The sequence below is a fragment of the Manis javanica genome, chromosome 1 (assembly GCF_040802235.1).
Source record: "Manis javanica isolate MJ-LG chromosome 1, MJ_LKY, whole genome shotgun sequence".
NCBI classification, from domain to species: domain Eukaryota; kingdom Metazoa; phylum Chordata; class Mammalia; order Pholidota; family Manidae; genus Manis; species Manis javanica.
The window spans coordinates 1,755,361-1,775,381 of NC_133156.1; the positions used below are offsets into that span (position 1 = coordinate 1,755,361).

The 20,021-nt window shown below is 41.9% G+C and overlaps 1 protein-coding gene across 1 annotated transcript in view; it reads left to right on the forward strand.

The window, feature by feature from the left end:
• The first annotated feature begins 642 nt into the window (after positions 1–642).
• The window catches only part of LOC140844528 (transmembrane and coiled-coil domain-containing protein 5A-like), a 120,106-nt gene continuing 100,727 nt past the window's right edge, over positions 643–20,021 (forward strand). Inside the window, exon 1 of the mRNA XM_073217364.1 lies at positions 643–1,297. The gene's annotated coding sequence lies outside the window, so the exon portion shown is untranslated. The remainder of the gene's footprint in view (positions 1,298–20,021) is intronic.

Consider the following 20,021-nt stretch of genomic DNA (forward strand, 5'->3'; position numbering starts at 1 on the left):
ATTGAAGAATGCTGTTGGTAATTTGGTAGGGATTGCATTCAATCTGTAGATTGCTTTGGGCAGGATGGCCATTTTGACAATATTAATTCTTCCTAACCAAGAGCATGAGATGAGTTTCCATTTGTTAGTGTCCTCTTTAATTTCTCTTAAGGGTGTCTTGTAGTTTTCAGGGTATAGGATTTTTCACTTCCTTGGTTAGGTTTATTCTAGGTATTTTATTCTTTTTGATGCAGTTGTGAATGGAATTATTTTCCTGATTTCTCTTTCTGCTAGTTCATCGTTAGTGTATAGTAATGCAACAGATTTCGGTGTATTTTGTATCCTGCAACTTTGCTGAATTCAGATTCTAGCAGTTTTGGAGTGGAGTCTTTAGGGTTTTTTATGTATATTATCATGTCATCTGCAAATAGTGACAGTTTGACCTCTGCTTTACCTATCTGGAAGCCTTATATTTCTTTGTTTTGTCTGATTGCCGTGGTTAGGACCTACAGAACTATATTGAATAACAATGGGGAAGGTGGGAATCCCGGTCTTGTTCCGGGGGCTACTCGCCCCCGAGTGATGGTCCTCGCGGCCAATGAGCGCGGGGCTCTGGGGAGCAGACAGCTATTGGGCGCGCGCGCAGATCGCGTAAGTCCAGCGGCTGCGTAGTAGCTGCAGGCGCTGCTGCCGCCGTATTCATCAGTCAGTAGCATCCCGAGCGCCGCCGAGAGAAGCAGTTCTCACCGTCCCCTTCGTGCTTCGGTCCGCCGGCCCGGGGAAAAGCGGCCTGAGCCGTCCCGTCCGCGCAGTGGGCCCGCGGAGACCAGATGTTGATGGACGTGCTCCGTGCTCGGCGGCGCCATCCTCCCGCCTCGCCTGCGGTGGCTGTACTGACCTTGCCCCCAGCCTCGGATCGCCTCGTGCCCGCTGGGCTCTCGGCGCCTCCCGGCTCTCCTGCGGTGTGCAGCGTGCGGCGTGCGGCTGTCACTGTGGCCGAAGCACCCCACGTGGTGGAGATCGACCCAGATTTCGAGCCGCTGTCCCAGCTGGACTTCAGCCAGTCCAGCTCTGCATCCTCCAGCCTGGCGCCATCGCGTGACTCGACCAGGAACCCCGACGCCGCTGCGGGCCTGCCTTCGGCCTCGGCAAGAGCTGCTTGTCCCGCCGCAGCGCGTGGGGCAGCCTATCCCCTGCGGACCGCATCGCGAAGGCCATCGAGAGCTCGGCTGAGAAGTGGCTTCCGCTGCCGCGGAGCGTCCACAGTGGGCCACGCTTCAGGGGTGAAGCCGATGGCGACGGCTCGGCGGGCTGGAAGGTATGTGGCCTCGGGGCGCGGCCGGACCCGGATGGAGCGCGGGGACCCCTGCCTGCGCCTGAGGTCTCGGTGGAGCCCGTGAAGGGGCCCGTGAAGGGGCGGCCGAGCAAGTGGCTCGGCGGGCAGCGCGTGACCCGCGGGGCCAGGAAGCGGCCGGCGCGGGTGGGGGTCTCCCGGGGCCGGCCAGGGGCTGCGAGTAGGCGCGCTCCGCCAGAGGGGCCGCCCGTGAAGGGAGGGAGCGGAGCGGGTGCGCCTGGGGCTGATGTCCGAGCGGCGGGCTTCGCCGTGGCGGGGGGAGAGGGGCCCGCCACAGCCGCTGCTCCTCCCTCCGGGCCCGGGTGGTGAGGGCGGCTGCTCTCCGCCCCGTGGCACGCGTCCGCCCGGCCAGGGGCCGCAGGCGGAGGGGCCTAGCCTCGCGGACGGTGAGGCCGGTGGGCATTGTGCCGTGTGTGGATTTTCTCGGCGGGGGCCTCGAGGGCGAGGGCCTGCCGAGCTGAAGTTCAAGTGTGACTCGCGGCGGGGCGGCGGGCAAGAGGCCGCCCGGAGGCAGCACCTTTAGAATTAAAATTTTCTTCATGATGTACCTCCTGTATTTTTTATTTGGGAATGAAGTTTCTTTACTTTTGTCTGGGAGTGACAGTGCATTTTCTTGTATTTAGAAATTCGTATCTTTCTGTCTTTTCGGTTCATAATCTGCAGCTGAGTAATTTGTGACTAGCCACAGAGATTCTGAGACCGTGACCATGGGTAGTCAGAGTAGGGTGGGGGCACCTGGAAAAAGACCCCCACCGGAACTCCGTATTAAACACGTAAGCAAAGTCAGAGTCACTGCTGCAAAGTAGAATATCAAAGTGGGAGTATAAGCATTCTTCAGTGAAGATTAGTTAAAACTAAAAAGCCAGGAGTAACCTGACCTGGAATGTTTGAACGGATATCCCCGCCCCGATAAGAAAAATACCTCAGCACAGCCCATTGTCTTCATTGTGTCAATTAAATGAGGCTATTGTGATATTTACTTGAGCCTGCTAAAAGGCCCCGTTTCTGTTTAACTTTGCCCGGATGCTGCTTTTCCTCCTCCAGCACCTAATCAAGTAATGTATATCCTGAGAAATTAGTATGGCAAGTGAGCCCAGCCAGGAACAATATAGTAAAAGGCAGGTAGGATCCCATCTTAAAGGTAAGATTGCATTTTAACACCCAGGTCGTTAAGAAGTAAGATTCTTAACTTACTCTTTTGCAAACAGACAAGACCTCAGCCCACCTTTGGAGAACTGTCCGGAGGGGTGGAGGAGGAGGGGGAGAGGGGTGGGGTGGGGGCTGAGCAGCGTTCAGAGGGGTCGTGGGATCAGGGTTTGGAAGGCCAGGTGCTGTGTTTACAGGTGCCTCCTGCTAGGGCAAGCCGCGTGTGTGCCAGTCCCTCAGTCCCAGGACTGAGTCACCTCCTGTGTGCAAAACCATTGTTCATACTAGAGTCTTTATTTTGTGAAAGAATCCCCTACAGGATCCCTGAGAATGGCGAGCTCCTCCCACCCCATTCCCCTCAGTAAGGGTAAAATAAGGTTGACAGGTTACACTCCCAAACACCCCGACTTAGAGCACCCACTGTGCGCCTGTGAGAAGCCCCAGGAGGGCGAAGTGTGCAGCTATGTAAGGCATTGGGGGCATGGGGTCCGTGTACATGTGGGTGTCTGCCCACACATATCATATCACAGTCATATCACAGAAACTGGATATGGCTGGTAATTGTAGGTCTGCTTTTGTTATGTAGCTGAGTGTCTGAGTGCTGCTGGGTTCCTGACAGGCTGTGTGGCCTTCGCTCAGTCCCTTTTCTTTGGGCTAGTGACTAACTTGGACTAGATGTTCTCTGCAGCCCCTGCCTGCCCCGACTCTTTCATAAGTGTGTTTGATAGAAGTTTCACAGAAATGGTGAGGGATTGCAGAAATTGGAATTGACATGCGGAAAGAGTTCAGCATTCCTCGGGGACCATGGTCTAGAAAAGGCCTAGACGTCTCAAAGGGCATGTGTCTGTAAAGAAATGGGAGGCAGCATCTAAGGCTGGAGATCAGCGCCCGCCTCTGAGAGCCAGACAGATACCAGGTGTGAATGTACTTGTGGGTGGTTGAGTGCTGTGCCAACATTACTAAAACATTGTTGCTGTTGTGAAAGTCCCTCCCTCTCCCTACAATAATTTTACACCTTTCTTCCATCTGCCTCTCAGCTGTGCTGAGGCCCCCAGGAAGGAAACACGCACGGACTGGGGACGTGGAAGCTACAGGAGGGCTGGTGGCAGGGATGAGCACATGAGCAGATTTTGGCATAAGCTCCCCTCACTCCTAGTACAGGCAAAGCCAGGCAGAAGGAGTTCTGTAGGGAACCCCTGGCTTCTAGTCCAATATGAAGGAGACAACGTCTCCACCCACCCCATCCCAACAAAATACTGCAGACACCTCCTCCTCTAAGGGCCTGGAAGGGCAGGCAGGAAATGGACAGGGCTTCTGGTTGGCTCCTCGGGCACTAATACTGATCTGTAGAGCAGTTCTCACCTGTTAACTGACTCCTGGTCAAGTTTGCAAAGTGCATACACGCTCACTAGGGAAGAAAAACAGGAAGAGAAAGGAGGTACCTCTAATGCCCCTCAGGCCTACGTTCCCACCTCCCACATCATACATCTAAGGCAAAGAGCACTGCCCCCAAGTCCATCACCTCCCTTAAAGTTGCCAAATGTCACCCTGTCTGGTCCCCAGTATAAAAATCCATACCTAGCTTTCCCAGACTTGTGGAAACAATGTCCTTAGACAAACCAAGGGTGACAACTGAACTTTAAAAGCGTGGTAACTGGCACCTCACTTCAGGAGACTGCCTCCAGAGCATTCTTCTTAGGAATCTGGACTTCCCAGGGATCTGTTGGTATTAAGAATGTTTTAGGGCTCTTACCATCTCCCTTGCTGCTGCAGGCTTTTCTAGCATATTTCCTTCACAGCTCTTGTCATGATGTGCCATAACTCTTAACAGTTAGTTATTGGACTGTGTGTTTGGTGTCCATCTGCCAGCCTGCCTGCCTGCAAGCTTCTGGAAGGCTGGGAATGGATCTGTGTGGTTGCTCTGCTGGCCACATAGTAGAAGCTCACTAATAGTGGTTGGCTCAGTTAGTTAATTAGTAATATGAAAGACACTTTATGGTTCACCCCAAATTAATTGCAGTGTTCTTTTGAGGGGGCATCTTTCATATTTATTGATCAAATGGTTGTTAATAACAATAAAATTCTGTATAGGGGACTTAATGCACAATAATTAATCAACCCCAAGCCTAATTCTCAACAGTCTCCAGTCTTCTGAGGCATAATGAACAATTTCTTACATGGTGAACAAGTTCTTACATAGTGAATAAGTTCTTACATGGTGAACAGTGCAAGGGCAGTCATAGCACAGAAACTTTTGGTTTTGATCATGCATCATGAACTATGAACAATCAAGTCAGATATGATTATCCATTTGATTTTTATACTTGATTTATATGTGAATCCCACATTTCTCCCGTATTTTTTTTTTTTTAGTAAAATGCTAAAGTGGTAGGTAGATGCAAGGTAAAGGTATAAAACATAATTTAGTGCTGTAAGAGGGCAAATGTAGATGATCAGGTCTGTGCCTGTAGAATAAGTATTAATACAAGCTAGACAAGGGAAACAAAACATCACGGATGCAGATTTCTCTGAAAACGGGGGGTGAGGTTCAAAGACCCCCCAATTTCTCACCTGATGGCCCCCCAGTGACTGTGCCTGTCTTAGGTTGTTTCCTCCCTTGAGGAATCTTAGCGTTCTTTGGCTTACCAGCCATCTTCCAGGGCCATACAGGGAAATGTAAAGTTGGTAAGTGAGAGAGAAGCAATATTGTTTGAAAAGGTTAGCTTTTTACTTCTTTGCAGATTTATACCCTGTGGCTTCTATGTCCAGCATTTGTCTTGAGGTATCTTTACCACTTCAAAGAATTATGATACTCAGTAATTTTCTATATGAGGCACAATTCTACTAAAGGGTTGTAATTAGGAAGGAAGAAGAAAAGGTATAGAAGTAGCAGACGGAAGAAAACATGGGAAGATTGATTATTTCTTTGACATATCTTCTTGTAGAGTAACCTAAGCATGTATAGGTTTTTAAACTACTAATTAAATTGTGTACACACATTAACATAATAGGAATTCAGCTACATAACAAAAGCAGACCTACAATTACCAGCCATATCCAGTGAAACCAAGAATACCAGTTAGGTACCCTAGGCATTTGTGAAAACTTATCAGTAATATGATGGATATTGTCTAACTGAATTTAAATAGTTTGAGAAAAATCTGACAAATTAAAACAACACATTCCTGTAAACTGTTCACATCCCATATGTTCTTTTTAACAATAGATAATCTACAGTCACACGATTTTGGAGCACTGCAACTTGCACTTCTCCTAATTCTTGGTTGAGTTCTGACAATATAGATCCAGTCAAATTTGTTGTTTTACTGTATGCACAGGCCAGCTTAGATATTTCCTTCTTCATTCCCATGGCAAGTCCAGGAACTGGTGGGATGAATGAAGCTACAACTGCAACAGCGCCAGGATCTTTGTTGAAGTTTATTGATGATCATCTTCTGGAATGACTCTTCCAGAGGATGTTGATGTTGGATGTTCTTCATGCAATGTTTTTTTTTTTTGACTTACATCAACATAAATTTATTATCTTACAGTTCTATAGGTCAGAAGTCCAACACAAGTCTTACTCAGAAAAAATTAAGGTGTCAACAGACTGTCCTTCTTTCTGGAAACTTTAAGAGAAAATCCATTTTCGTAGCTTTTCCAGCTTCTAGAGGCTACCTGTATTCCTTAGCTTATGGTCCTTTCCCAACACCACTAAAGAAGGCTGCACAAGTTCTCCTCAAGTCACAGAGCTCCCTGACCTCCTCTTCTGCCTTCCTTTTACACTTTTTAAAAATTTTGTTGTCACTAATCTACAGTTACATGAAAAACATTATGGTTACCAGGTATCCCCCTTCAACAAGGCCCCCCTCCACCGCATTACAGTCACTGTCCATCAGCATAGTAAGATGGTGTACAATCACTACTTGTCTCATATGTTTTGCACAGTCCTCCCTATGCCGCCCCCACCACAGTACAAATGCTAATCGTAATGCCCCCTTTCTTTTTCCCCACCCTTATCCCTCCCTTCCCACCCATCCTCCCCAGTCCCCTTCCCTTTGGTAACTGTTAGTTCATTCTTGGGTTCTGTGATTCTGCTACTGTTTTGTTCCTTCAGTTTTTCTTTGTTGTTATACTCCACATATGAGTGAAATCATTTGATACTTGTCTTTCTCCACCTGGCTTATATCACCGAGCATAATACCCTCTAGCTCCATCCATGTGTTTGCAAATGGTAGGATATGTTTTCTTATGGCTGAATGATACTCCATTGTGTATATGTACCACTTCTTCTTTATCCATTCATCTACTGATGGACACTTAGGTTGCTTCCATTTCTTGGCTATTGTAAATACTGCTGTGATGAACATAGGGGTGCATCTGTCTTTTTCATACTGGGCTCCTGCATTCTTAGTGTAAATTCCTAGAAGTGGAATTGCTGGGTCAAATGATGTTTCTATTTTGAGCTTTTTGAGGAACCTCTGTACTGCTTTCCACAATGATTGAACTAATTTACATTCCCACCAGCAGTGTAGGAGGGTTCTCCTTTTCTCCACATCCTTGCCAACATTGGTTGTTGTTTGTCTTTTGAATGGTGGCGATCCTTAGTGGTGTGAGGTGATATCTCATTGTGGTTTTAATTTGCATTTCTGTGATGACTAGCGATGTGGAGCATCTTATCATGTGTCCATTGGCTATCTGAATTTCTTCTTTGGAGAACTGTCTGTTCAGCTCCTCTGCCCATTTTTTAATTGGATTATTTGCTTTTTGTTTGTTGAGATGTGTGAGCTCTTTATATATTTTGGATGTCAATCCTTTGTCAGATCTCATTTATGAATATATTCTCCCATACTGTAGGGTACCTTTTTGCTCTATTGATGGTGTCCTTTGCTGTACAGAAGCTTTTCAGCTTGATTTCGTCCCACTTGTTCATTTTTGCTTTTGTTTCCCTTGCCCAGGGAGGTATGTTCATGAAGAAGTAGCTCATGTTTATGTTGAAGAGATTTATACCTATGTTTTTTTCTAAGAGTTCTCTGGTTTTATGACTTACATTCAGGTCTTTGATCCATTTCAAATTTACTTTTGTCTATGGGGTTAGACAGTGATCCAGTTTCATTCTCTTACATGTAGCTGGCCAGTTTTGCCAGCACCATCTGTTGAAGAGACTGTCCTTTCCCCATTGTATGTCCATGGTTCCTTTATTGTATATTAATTGACCATGTATGTTTGGGTTATTGTCATCTCTATTCTGTTCCACTGGTCTGTGGCTCTGTTGTTGTGCCAGTACCAAATTGTCTTGATTCCTGTGGCTTTGTAGTAGAGCTTGAATTTGGGGAGCGAGATCCCCCCCCCTTTATTCTTCTTAGGATTGCTTTGGCTATTGGGGTCTTTGGTGTTTCCACATGAAATTTTGAACTATTTGTTCCAGTTAGTTGAAGAATGTTGTTTGTAATTTGATAGGGATTGCATTAAATCTGTATATAGCTATCGGCAGGATGGCCATTTTGATGATATTAATTCTTCCTAACCAAGAGCATGGGATGAGTTTCCATTGGTTAGTGTCCTCTTCAATTTCTCTTAAGAGTGTCTTATAGTTTTCAGGGTATAGGTCTTTCACTTCCTTGGTTAGGTTTATTCCTAGGTATTTTATTCTTTTTGATGCAATTGTGAATGGACTTATTTTCCTGATTTCTCTTTCTGCTAGCTCATTGTTAGTGTATAGGAAAGCAGCAGATTTCTGTGTATTAATTTTCTATCTGGCAACTTTGCTGAATTCAGATATTAGTTCTAGTAGTTTGGAGTGGAGTCTTTAGGGTTTTTTATGTACAGTATCATGTAATCTGCAAATAGTTACAGTTTGACTTCTATACCAATCTGGATTCCTTGTATTTCTTTGTTTAGTCTGATTGCCGTGGCTAGCACCTCCAGAACTATGTTGGATAATAGCAAGGAGAGTGGGCATCCCTGTCTTGTTCCCGATCTCAGAGGAAAAGCTTTCAGCTTCTTGCTATTCAGTATGATGTTGGCTGTGGATTTGTCATATATGGCCTTTATTATGTTGAGGTACTTGCCCTCTGTACCCATTTTGTTAAGAGTTTTCATCATGAATGGATGTTGAATTTTGTCAAATGCTTTCTCAGCATCTATGGAGATGATCATGTAGTTTTTGCCGTGCATGATGTTGATGGATTTTCAAATGTTGTATCATCCTTGCATCCCTGTGATGAATCCCACTTGGTCATGGTGTATGATCCTCTTGATGTATTTTTGAATTTGGTTTGCTAATATTTCGTGGAGTATTTTTTTTTATTGTGTAGAATGTCTTTTTTATTCTTTTTTTTTACTTTAAAATTATATTTATTATGAAAACATTAATAAAGGTATAAAGATCAGTATAATGAGCACCCATATACCCACCACCCAAACTGTGAAGTAAAACATTGTTAATATAGCTGGAGGCCCCTGTGTGCCCCTTTTTGTGCAGTATTTTTTGCATCTATGTTCATCAGGGATATTGCCCTGTAATTTTCTTTTTTGGTGGTATCTTTGCCTGGGTTTGGTATTAGAGTGATACTGGCTTCATAGAATGAGTTTGGAAGTATTCTCTCCTCTTCTATATTTTGGAAAACTTTAAGGGGAATGGGTATCATGTCTGCTCTATATGTCTGGTAAAATTCAGTGGTGAATCCATGTGGCCCAGGGGTTTTGTTCTTGAGGTGTTTTGTGATTACCAATTCAGTTTCATTGCTGCTAATTGGTGTGTTTAGATTTTCTGTTTCTTCCTTTGTCAGTCTTGGAAGGTTGTATTTTTCTAGGAAGTTGTCCATTTCTTCTATGTTTTCCCGCTTGTTAGCATATAGATTTTCACAGTATTCTCTAATAATTCTGTGTATTTCTGTGGGGTCCATCGTGATTTTTCCTTTCTCATTTCTGATTCTGTTGATGTCTGTTGATTCTCTTTTTCTCTTAATAAGTCTGGCTAGGAGTTTGTTTATTTTGTTTATTTTCTCAAAGAACCAGCTCTTGGTTTCATTAATCTTTTCTGTTGTTTTATTCTTATCAATTTTATTTATTTCTGGCAGAAATGCCTTTTACTTTATTTTCTTTTATTTTTATTTTTTTGAGAGGGCATCACTCATATTTATTGATCAAATGGTTGTTAACAACAATAAAATTCTGTATAGGGGGGTCAATGCTCAATGTACAATCATTAATCCATCTCAAGCCTAATTCTAGTCAGTCTCCAGTCTTCTGAAGCATAACGAACAAGTTCTTACATGGTGAACGAATTCTTACATAGTGAATAAATTCTTACATGGTGAACAGTACAAGGGCACTCATCACAGAAACTTTCGGTTTTGATCACGCATTATGAACTATAAACAATCAGGTCAAATATGAATATTCGTTTGATTTTTATACTTGATTTATATGTGGATCCCACATTTCTCCCTTTATTATTATTACTATTTTTATTTTTAATAAAATGCTGAAGTGGTAGGTAGATGCAAGATAAAGGTAGAAAACATAGTTTAGTGCTGTAAGAGGGCAAATGTAGATGATCAGGTGTGTGCCTATGGACTAAGTATCAATCCAAGCTAGACAAGGGCAGCAAAACATCCATGGATGCAGAAGATTTCTCTCAAAACAGGGGGGTGAGGTTCTGAGCCTCACCTCTGTTGATCCCCAATTTCTCACCTGATGGCCCCCCTGCGACTGTGCCTGTCTTAGGTTGTTCCTCCCTTGAGGAATCTTACCCGTCTCTGGCTAACCAGTCATCTTCCAGGGCCATACAGGGAAATGTAAAGTTGGTTAGTGAGAGAGAAGCCATACTGTTTGAAAAGGTTAGCTTTTTACTTCTTTGCAGATTTATGCCCTGTGGCTTCTATGCCCAGCACTTGTCTCGAGGTATCTTTACCACCTGGAGGAATTATGATACTCGGTAAATTCGATATGAGGCACGAATTCTATTTAAGGGTTGTAATTAGGAAGGGAGAAGAAAAGCTATAGAGGTAGCATATGGAAGAAAACATGGGAGGATTGATTATTTCTTTGACATATCTTCTTGTAGAGTTCCTTAAGCATGTATAGGTTTAAAACTACCAACTAACTTGTGCTCACATATTAACATAATAGGAATACGGTGACATAAACTAAGCAAATCTATAATTACCATCCATCTCCAGTGAAGCCAAGAAAACCATTTAGGCACCCTAAGCATTTGTGAAAATTTGTGTATGATATGATGGATATTGTCCAACTGTACTTGAACAGTCTGAGAGAAATCAGACAAATTAAAGCAACCCACTTCTGGGATCTGTTCACATCCCATATGTTCTTTTAACTGTAGATAGTCTGTAGTCATAAGATTTTGGAGTGCTACAACTTGCACCCCTCCCAACTCCTGGTTGAGTTCCAACAGTACAAATCCGGTCAAATTCGTTGTCTCACTGTATGCACATGCCCGCCTAGACATCTCCCTCCTCATTCCAATGGCAAGTCCAGGAAACTGTGGGGTGGATGCAGCCACTACCGCAGCATTGCTCAGATCCCTGTGGAGGCTTTTTGATGATCATCCCCCTGGCTCATGTCCTCCAGAGAGTGCTGATGCCAGAAGCTCCTCCTCATATCGTATCTTAGTTCATTTTCTGGGTAGCCAAGTTAAGCCTTGATCTTCTGCATAGAAACAAACAGACCCTTGCCCACACTTTGACATGCCCTCTATGTGCATGCCCACTGTGCAGAACTCATTGAAGGTCAGCACACAGGAACTACTTTTTTTTTTATTAAGAGAAAGGAATATTATCAGAAAGGAGTACCTCCATAGCTGATCATCTGACACCCATTAAGTGATCAACATTAAGGATATTTAAAGCATGCGTTGATCTTTGATTTACCAATAGTTTTATCCTATCAAGGAGTAATCCCCCTTTTCTTTCTTTTTTTTTTAATCTTTAATCTACACTTATATGAAGAATACTATGTTTACTATGCTCTCCCCTATAACAGGTACCCCCTAACAACCACATTACGGTTACTGTCCATCAGCTTAGCAAAACGTTGTAGAATCACTACTTGTCCTCTCTGTGTTGTACAGCCCACCCTCCCCTTTCTCCCTCCCCCCCATGCATGCTAATCTTAATACCCCCTTCTTCTTACCCCCCTTATCCCTCCCTGGCCCCCCATCCTCCCCAGTTCCTTTCCCTTTGGTACCTGTTAGTCCATTTTGGGGTTCTGTAATTAATTCTGCTGCTGTTTTGTTCCTTCAGTTTTTCCTTTGTTCTTATACTGCTCAGATGAGTGAAATCATTTGGTATTTCTCTTTCTCCACTTGGCTTATTTCACTGAGCATAATACTCTCCAGCTCCATCCATGTTGCTGCAAATGCTTGGATTTTTCCACTTCTTATGGCTGAGTAGTATCCCATTGTGTATATGTACCACATCTTCTTTATCCATTCATCTACTGATGGACATTTAGGTTGCTTCCAATTCTTGGCTATTGTAAATAGTGCTGCGGTAAACATAGGGGTGCATCTGTCTTTCTCAAACTGGGCTCCTGCATTCTTAGGGTAAATTCCTAGGAGTGGAATTTCTGGGTCAAATGGTAGGTCTGTTTTGAGCATTTTGATGAACCTCCATACTGCTTTCCAGAATGGTTGAACTAATTTACATTCCCACCAGCAGTGTAGGAGGGTTCCCCTTTCTCCACAGCCTCGCCAACATTTGTTGTTGTTTGTCTTTTGGATGGCAGCTATCCTTACTGGTGTGAGGTGATACCTCATTGTAGTTTTAATTTGCATTTCTCTGATAATTAGCGATGTGGAGCATCTTTTCATGTGTCTGTTGGCCATCTGTATTTCTTTTTTAGAGAACTGTTCAGTTCCTCTGCCCATTTTTTAATTGGGTTATTTGTTTTTTGTTTGTTGAGGCATGTGAGCTCTTTATATATTCTGGACGTCAAGCCTTTATCGGATCTGTCATTTTCAAATATATTCTCCCATACTGTAGGGTTCCTTTTTGTTCTATTGATGGTGTCTTTTGCTGTACAGAAGCTTTTCAGCTTGATTTCGTCCCACTTGTTCATTTTCGCTGTTGTTTTCCTTGTCCGGGGAGATATGTTCAAGAAGAGGTCACTCATGTTTATGTCTAAGAGGTTTTTGCCTATGTTTTTTTCCAAGAGTGTAATGGTTTCATGACTTACATTCAGGTCTTTGATCCATTATGAGTTTACCTTTGTGTATGGGGTTAGACAATGGTCCAGTTTCATTCTCCTACATGTAGCTGTCCAGTTTTGCCAGCACCATCTGTTGAAGAGACTGCATTTTGCCATTGTATGTCCATGGCTCCTTTATCAAATATTAATTGACCATATATATTTGGGTTAATGTCTGGAGTCTCTAATCGGTTCCACTGGTCTGTGGCTCTGTTCTTGTGCCAGTACCAAATTGTCTTGATTACTATGGCTTTGTAGTAGAGCTTGAAGTTGGGGAGTGAGATCCCCCCTACTTTATTATTCTTTTTCAGGATTGCTTTGGCTATTTGGGGTCTTTGGTGTTTCCAAATGAATTTTTGAAGTATTTGTTCCAATTCATTGAAGAATGTTGCTGGTAATTTGAGAGGGATTGCATCAAATCTCTTTGTTGCTTTGGGCAGGATGGCCATTTTGATGATATTAATTCTTCCTAGCCATGAGCATGGGATGAGTTTCCATTTATTAGTGTCCCCTTTAATTTCTCTTTAAGAGTGACTTGTAGTTTTCAGAGTATAAGTCTTTCACTTCTTTGGTTAGGTTTATTCCTAGGTATTTTATTCTTTTTGATGCAATGGTGAATGGAATTGTTTTCCTGATTTCTCTTTCTATTGGTTCATTGTTAGTGTATAGGAAAGCTACAGATTGCTGTGTGTTAATTTTGTATCCTGCAACTTTGCTGTATTCCGATATCAGATCTAGTAGTTTTGGAGTGGAGTCTTTAGGGTTTTTTATGTACAGTATCATATCATCTGCAAATACTGACAGTTTAACTTTTTCTTTACCAATCTGGATTCCTTGTATTTCTTTGTTTTGTCTGATTGCTATGGCTAGGACCTCCAGTACTATGTTAAATAACAGTGGGGAGAGTGGGCATCCCTGTCTGGTTCCCGATCTCAGAGGAAATGCTTTCAGCTTCTCACTGTTCAGTATAATGCTGGCTGTGGGTTTATCATATATGGTCTTTATTATGTTGAGGTACTTACCCTCTATTCCCATTTTGCTGAGAGTTTTTATCATGAATGGATGTTGAATTTTGTCAAATGCTTTTACAGCATCTATGGAGATGATCATGTGGTTTTTGTCTTTCTTTTTGTTGATGTGGTGGATGATGTTGATGGATTTTCGAATGTTGTACCATCCTTGCATCCCTGGGATGAATCCCACTTGGTCATGGTGTATGATCCTTTTGATATACTGTTGAATTCTGTTTGCTGATATTTTATTGAGTATTTTTGCATCTACATTCATCAGGGATATTGGTCTGTAATTTTCTTTTTTGGTGGGGTCATTGCCTGGTTTTGGTATTAGGGTGATGTTGGCTTCATAGAATGAGTTTGGGAGTATTCCCTCTTCTTCTATTTTTTGGAACACTTTAAGGAGAATGGGTATTATGTCTTCTCTGTGTGTCTGATAAAATTCCGAGGTAAATCCGTCCTGCCCCAGGGTTTTGTTCTTGGGTAGTTTTTTGATTACCGTGTCAATTTCTTTGCTCGTAATTGGTTTGTTTAACTTTCGTGTTTCTTCCTTGGTCAGTCTTTGGAGGTTGTATTTTTCTAGGAAGTTGTCCATTTCTTCTAGGTTTTCCAGCTTGTTGGCATATAGATTTTCATAGTAGTGTTTAATAATTCTTTGTATTTCTGTGGAGTCTGTCATGATTTTTCCATTCTCATTTCTGATTATGTTGATTTGTGTTGATTCTCTTTTTCTATTAATAAGTTTGGCTTGAGGCTTATCTGTTTTGTTTATTTTCTCAAAGAACCAGCTCTTGGTTTCGTTGATTTTTGCTATTGTTTTGTTCTTCTCAATCTTCTCTGATCTTTATTATGTCCCTCTTTCTGCTGACTTTAGGCCTCATTTGTTCTTCTTTTTCCAGTTTCGATAATTGTAATGTTAGACTATTCATTTGGGATTGTTCTTCCTTCTTTAAGTATGCCGGCATTGCTATATACTTTCCTCTTAAGACTTCTTTCGCTGCGTCCCACAGAAGTTGGGGCTTTGTGTTGTTGTTGTCATTTGTTTGTATATATTCCTTGATCTCTATTTTGATTTGTTCATTGATCCATTGATTATTTAGTAGCATGTTGTTAAGCCTCCATATGTTTGTGAGCCTTTTTGTTTTCTTTGTAGAATTTATTTCTACTTTTATACCTTTGTGGTCTGAAAAATTGGTTGGTAGAGTTTCAGTATTTTGGAATTTACTGACGCTCTTTTTGTGAGCTAGTATGTGGTCTATTCTGGAGAATGTTCCATGTGCACTTGAGAAGAATGTATATCCTGTTGCTTTTGGATGTAGTGTTCTATAGATGTCTATTACGTCCATCTGTTCTAGTGTGTTGTTCAGTGCCTGTGTGTCCTTACTTACTTTCTGTCTAGTGGATCTATCCTTTGGGGTGAGTGGTGTGTTGAAGTCTCCTAAAATGAATGCATTGCAGTCTATTTCCCTCTTTAGTTCTGTTAGTATTTGTTTCACGTATGCTGGTGCTCCTTTGTTGGGTGCATATATATTTAGAATGGTTATATCCTCTTGTTGGACTGAGCCCTTTATCATTATGTAGTGTCCTTCTTTATCTCTTGTTACTTTCTTTGTTTTGAAGTCTATTTGTCTGATATTAGTACTGCAACCCCTGCTTTCTTCTCACTGTTGTTTGCCTGAAATATGTTTTTCCATCCCTTGACTTTTAGTCTGTGCTTGTCTTTGGGTTTAAGGTGAGTTTCTTGTAAGCAGCATATAGATGGGTCTTGCTTTTGTATCCATTCTATTACTCTGTGTCTTTTGATTGGTGCATTAAGTCCATTTACATTTAGGGTGACTATTGAGAGATATGTACTTATTGCCATTGCAGTCTTTAGATTCGTGGTTACCAAAGGTTCAAGGTTAGCTTCTTTAGTATCTTACTGCCTAACTTAGCTCGCTTATTGAGCTGTTCTATACACTGTCTGGAGATTCTTTTCTTCTCTCCCTTCTTATTCCTCCTCCTCCATTCTTCATATGTTGTGTGTTTTGTTCTGTGCTCTTTTTAGGAGTGCTCCCATCTAGAGCAGTCCCTGTAGGATGCCCTGTAGAGGTGGTTTGTGGGAAGCAAATTCCCTCAGCTTTTGCTTGTCTGGAATTGTTTAATCCTGCCATTATATTTACGTGATAGTCGTGCTGGTTACAGTATCCTTGGTTCAAGGCCCTTCTGTTTCATTGCATTAAATATATCATGCCATTCTCTTCTGGCCTGTAGGGTTTCTGTTGAGAAGTCTTATGTTAGCCTGATGGGTTTTCCTTTATAGGTGACCTGTTTCTCTCTAGCTGCCTTTAAAACTCTTTCCTTGTCCTTGATCCTTGCCATTTTAATTACTATGTGTCTTGGTGTTGTCCTGCTTGGATCCTTTCTGTTAGGGGTTCTGTGTAATTCCATGGTCTGTTTGATTATTTCCTCCCCCAGTTTGGGGAAGTTTTCAGCAATTATTTCTTCAAAGAGACTTTCTATCCCTTTTCCTCTTTCTACTTCTTCTGGTACCCCTATAATACGAATATTATTCCTTTTGGATTGGTCACATAGTTCTCTTAGTGTTGTTTCATTCCTGGAGATCCTCTTCTCTCTCTCTATGTCAGCTTCTACACGTTCCTGTTCTCTGGCTTCTATTCCTTCAATGGCCTCTTTCATCTTATCCATTCTGCTTATAAATCTTTCCAGGGATTGTTTCACTTCTGGGATCTCCTTCCTTGCATCTGGGATCTCCTTCCGGACTTCATCCCATTGCTCTTGCATTTTTCTCTGCATCTCATCCCATTGCTCTTGCATTTTTCTCTGCATCTCTGTCAGCATGTTCATGATTTTTATTTTGAATTCCTTTTCAGGGGGACTGGTTAGGTCTGTCTCCTTCTCAGGTGTTGTCTCTGTGATCTTTTTCTGCCTGTAGTTTTGCCTTTTCATGGTGATAGAGATAGTTTGCAGAGCTGGTCCAAGTGACAGCTGGAAGAGCTTTCCTTCTTGTTGGTTGGTGGCCTTCCTCTCCCCCTTCGCAAGGCGCTGGGTTCTTGCAGGTGTGGATGTGGTCTGGATGTTGTCCTGTGTCCTCTGGTCTCTATTTTAGGAAGAGTTTTCTTTGTTATATTTTCATAGATCTATGTGTTTTTGGGAGGAGATTTCCACTGCTCTACTCATGCCGCCATCCTGGCTCCGCCCCCCAGAAATGCCTTTTGAAAAGTGATTTTATCTTTCAATCTGCGTTCGTCTTTAAAATAGCCTAGTGTATAGTTTCTGTGCCTAGTGTACAATTTCAGCTTGTTTCATCTTGCAGTTTTTTCAGTGCTTGCCAAGAACTCACAGATGAGAGGATGTTTTATACTTTATGTAGAAGTTGTGTTTCACTCGCAGACATTAACCACCAGATGTCAAGAAGTGGCAGATGTATGGGAGAAAACAACCAGCATAAATCACATTTTAAGGTGCTTAGATGAGAGCAAAGTTAGTACCTCCATGGACCACCTCAAATCTCTTTCAGAATTAGATGGTGTTTTAAATTTCATGTCATAAATAAACAGGATATTTGTGCACTGATATACTAACATCATCAAAGCAAACCACTTTTTTCCTTTCTGAGTGTGCCTGAATTTGAACCAGAAATAAAAATGGTTTTAAAGAAACACAGAAATTTTATCAATGAAAGTGAATTTAAACTGGGAGTTTGTTTTTTTTTTAAACCCTAAATGAAAGCCATCATCACCCATTTTAGCTGCTTAAGAGCTCCAGTGACACTGGGACAAAAATTTCCTGTATAAAGGATCCTCTTTACTTTGTTAGATGATATTTCACACATGGGTTTACTTGAACTGCTATAAAGTTACAGCAGTAATCATCCTGTAACGAGATATCTGGTTGGGGGAAAACAGTGGTGGGAACTCTGATAATAAAATATGAGGAGGAGCACTGTGTGGGTTTGGGAAACCCCACACATGTGTATGACAAGTATCAGTTCTTAAGATGTGCCAGAAGGAGATCGGAACTACACGGCTGGTGAAGTAGGGATGTGTCTCATGGGTGATCAGCCCTAACATGCTAAATTAATGTTCAGAAAACGTAGAGGCATTCGTCTCTGTACAAGCTGAACTGGCACTTAGAAGATACACCTAACTAGAAGATACCTCTAGACTTCACAAAGAACTGTGGAGGAAATTAAGTACTTTGTTTATCATGCTTAGGTACAGCAAGTGATTTTGTTCTGCTCTTGTGGGAGAAATATTTTCCTCACAGAAATGCCATATACCATTTATTAGAACCAAAAGAAAAATCATAATCTATAGATGCAGCAGTATTCCAACAAATCTTGGCAATAGGTGAAAACCATAGGAGTAAAGAAAAATATATTGACATCAGTAAATATAAAAGCAACAGATTTACTGATCAATAAAATCTGACCCCTTCTTTGTCATACTATAAATGCAAATTTGAGTTTTTCTGTACAGAGAATGCTGTGCCTGAAAAGCCAGTCATAGTATAAAATATGTGTGAATAGATTTTGATGTAGCACTGTGCACAAAGTAAATGTATCAGTCAGAACTGGGAAAAAGGAAGTGGCAAGACAGTAAATTTTGAATTTGTCACAGATAGGCAATGTGCACATAAAATATAAAAACTGGTAGAAAGCTTTAAACACATAGTAAATTTGAGAAAATTCCAATATCATGCATGCATGCAACAACATGAAATATTTCCCTGACTGTGGTAAATGACAGGAAGCAAGGGAAGACATTATGAACTCTGATAGATAACTGTCTTGAACTTGTTATCATAATTATGATGTTTCTCTTGGTTTTAAGTCATAGCCTTTTTTTGGCAAATATATACCTAAAATGTTATCAAAATAATCCAAAATCTATTTGTTACCAGTTGTGTGGCTTCAAGCTTGTTATTTTTTCTTTAATAAACTAACACCTTCTCTGGATGTCAGGCTGCAGTATAAGGAGTAGAATATCCCTGCTTTCCTTCTGTCCACCATTGTCATACCTTCCGGGCCTTGCCTGTTCAAGGAATAGGAACTCGTGGAATAGAGAAACACTTGGTGTATTTACAGGAGGTCAGGGGATGTGTGTCATGGCCAAAAAATTCAGTGTATTTGGATAACTGTAGTAATGGCTGATATATTGGTGTGTTTCATTAATCATTAAATTGTCTCTTAAGTGAAAATCACCCACTGTTGAACATCCAACTCTCATTAAACCCAATTTTTAAATCCAGTCGCTGAAGATGACATTAACTCAATGTGATCAGTTGATTGGCTGGCCAGAGGAAAAGAGGCCCTTGCTTGTCCGTTATGTTAGCGCAGTATTGTACCTCAGAGCAAACGCCCTGGCAGAAGGGACTGCAGAGAGGCACGACCAGTAACACAGAGAGAAGGGGTGGCCTGGGCTGACAAGGAGCTGCGGTCCAGGAGGTGATAGTGTACTAACGTGCTTGCCAGTGATAGGGCCCGACAGCGTTCATTAGACAGATGGCCTTGCCTAGGTGAGTCATGTCCTGAGAGGCAGCTAGGCTAAACCCCTCAGGAATTCACATAGCTGTCATAGCCTCAGGCCACCTTTATGATAAGAGGGCAAATGAGTATGATGCCAACTGATACCAGGGCGTTTCCAATGCAGTAATAACCAAAAAATGTATTTTGGGACCACAAGTGTGTCTACACTTCCTCAGCCCACAATCTACTACAGTTTGTGTCTGCATCTCAGTCAGTAGCTACAAAATGAGCACGGTGAGCAAGCAGAGCCCAAACTGAATGATGAACGATACTCATACTCCCAAGAATTAGTTATATTGAGATTACATATTCTGTGGAGTCTACTCTGTCTCATAAAACAAGGAAATGTGCATTTTAGAAATTTTCCCATTAAAAATGAGTTACAAAATTTCAAAGGTTTAAAGATAGCAGAATAAACTTGTCCATCCAGTAATTCTCATTTGCTAAGATCTGGATTATGGAATGCTTTAAATAAAATACTGTGTAGATTGCGTTGGGGTTTATGTAAATAGTGTCTCCTTTTTAAAAGTCATTTATCCTCTTGCGCCTGTTCACCTCCTCTGCATACACCAAGTGCTGCTTTTGATGCATGTAAGTTTTTAATTCAGCATAAACTTCCCTTATCTATTTTATTTTTAATTGCAAACTCTTTTTCTTGTTTAGTCTCTCTCCTCTTTTTCTCCCTTTCCCTGTGGAAGCTATGGTCACGGTAGAGACAAATTGTCTACCTGGTGAATATTCTTTATTATGAGTCGCAGTGTGCATATTATCTCTCTGAGAAAAA